This window comes from Carica papaya, mitochondrion (genome assembly GCF_054855325.1).
Source record: "Carica papaya mitochondrion, complete genome".
Lineage (NCBI taxonomy): Eukaryota > Viridiplantae > Streptophyta > Magnoliopsida > Brassicales > Caricaceae > Carica > Carica papaya.
This window is the reverse complement of record NC_012116.1, coordinates 165001-167538: the sequence shown is the minus strand read 5'-3', so window position 1 is coordinate 167538 and position 2538 is coordinate 165001. Positions and strand designations below refer to the sequence as shown.

General features: G+C 48.3%; 1 annotated feature.

The window, feature by feature from the left end:
• Positions 1-52: 52 nt before the first annotated feature.
• Positions 53-344: an inverted repeat.
• Positions 345-2538: the final 2194 nt, after the last annotated feature.

Here is a 2538-nt window from a genome sequence, read left to right as displayed (position 1 = left end):
TAATACTCTCTGCCATCTAATAGAGTACATTCTAAGAAAATCTGGAAATAGACGATTCATGGTACACGTTATAATTATGCTTCCTTCGGGCAGCTTAATTCCCTAACCGTGGTTAGTTCTGCATGCCAGGCTTCCGCGTCGCCCATGTGTCGTCTGAACATCTATGTCCAGACCTTCTCAAAAATGAGTCCATTAGAACTCACCTAAATGATCTCAATCTTGTTGAGACCATGGGAAGGCACCTCAAGTATGACTTAAGGTATCACAGAAGAGAAGACTGTGATCGAGGTTATACATATCAGATAGAAAACAAGAAGCTTGGGATCCTGTCCCTAGGACAGCCCATTGTTTTCAACCGATTGCACGCCTCTACGGAGACACCAATCGGGGTGATTAGTGTCCAGAAGGGGATGACCCTTCTCGCCACAAGCTAGTAATAGCTTATGACGCCCCCCCTGTTGTAGTCCTCGGCTCTTGCTGAAAGTTCACTTCAATAATACTGTAAAAGACTTCTCGATTCACTAGCACAGCGCTTCTTCCGCCTTGGAATCCAAGCCTTGAGGAGACTGGCTAAGAAAGAAAGACTTAGAGGAGGGGCAGATGTGACTATACTAAAAACTAAAAAAGAATGCCCTTTTGAGCACCTTTATCACATACCTAGACCCAGAAGAGAGCAGAGCCTCGGCTCACGTTTTCACTAAAAGAATCAAGCCATTGCGAGCCTTTTCCTCATTACAGGACCAGACCAACCAAGAGATTCTCCTTGACCCGAAAAAGAAAGAAAGGAACGAACGGGATTCGCACCGGGCACAGCCCGCAAGAAGGGCAGGAGCTTTTTAGACCGAGGCTGGGGGAGATATTTACACAGAAGTATTTACAGAAATCGGAATGAAGAAGCCCATTCCCTAAACGGAATAGACAGAGACGACAGAAGTCGACCGATGGAAGTCGAAACTGTCACATTATGACAGCCCAAAAACACGGTATAGATGACATTGGATTCATTCATTCCTATATCTTTGAATCGGTCTCAAGTCTGAGGTCATAGCATCCTTGCTTGAAATAGTTCCTCTCCTCTGGCCCTGGCCTAGTAGCTCGGGTCGGGCATGCCCTTGATTCTATTCTTTCTCGTCCACGAAGCCGGGTCCTTGAAAGACTTCTCCCCCCCCCCCCGTGATGCTCTCAAACCGATCGCTATCGTTTTCTTGCTTTCTTGTTGTCTTGAATTTGGATAGAACGGCTTTATATCAGGTATAGTTGCTAGGATGAAGTGGGATGAAGCCTTAGTGGATATAGCAAGTGTGCCGGGGATGCGGCTCGGGCTCCGTAGGTCTGGACGCCTAGCATGAAACAGCCTTCTCTGGTAGCGGCACTATACCTTAGTATAGTCTCTCTATAGCTTCCAGTCTATATAAAACGTAGTTAGCAGAGGTCAGTCTGTCTGGCGTTCCCTCGCGTAAAGGGCGACTTTGGCATCGGCGTTAGGTAATTACCGAGGCGAAAGCAGCTCTCTCGGAAGTCAGTTTCCCCGCCATCTTAGTGGGACTAGTCTAATAAACTTTCACTTGAACTGCCAAGACTCGGATTTTTGTTTGTTGTGGTAACGCCCTTCTAGAATGACGTTTAACGTCCCTTTATGACTTTCCCGATCGGCGCATCGGGTCGGTAGCCGGGCTCCGGGACATTACTACCACGGCAACTATCGACCCGAAAAAAAGAAGGAAAAGAACGGACTAAAGCGAGGAGTTCATTGGCCATACATAGTGAAGGGGGGTCAACCTCTTTCATGACCCATGGCCCCAGTGGTTGGTTAGCATTTCTAGAACTAATGTTGTAGGGTTGGTTTTTCGATAGGGGGAGTTGGCTGTAATTGAGACACGTTTTTCGGATAGACGATATGGATTTCTTCGAGATGGTTAACCACTTTTTTAACCGTGAGAGGGGGGTCATTCAGAACCCGCTGGCTCCAGAACCGGCGGAAGTTCCCCACGCCGATCCCCATCAAGAACAACGTGAGGCACTTCGAAGTGCCATTCACACTTTGATTCTTGAGCAAGTTCGGGAACATTGTGAGAAGGGGAAAGGGCAGCTGTCCGTTCACTTTCCGGAAATGGCAGAAAGAGACTCCAGTGCCGCAGAGAACATTATGTCTCGCGATCTGGAAATATCTGCGGAGATGGATACTGAAACCCTCCGCGGATGGGTGGAGGAGAACCCTAAGAAATCTCCTAAAATCCCTCATTAGGGAACACCTGTCAGATTAGTCTGCCGCTTTCTTTCATAACATTTCCGGGAATAACGGCTGGCATAGAAGTCTCTCGCACGCAAGGAGATGCTGCTGCTGGATGTCATGGTTCTGGGGCGCCATGATCCTTCTCTCTGGAACAATCGAGGGCACAGCCTTCCTTCAGCTTTCAGAGGTGGGGGCAAATCAATCATCGCTCAGTGAGCTATTTATTGCCGCCAATAGCGCTTCGCTTGCATGCAAGGCAGCACGCCAGGTAGAGCTATCGCGCGCGGGCGAAGGAGATGCATTTC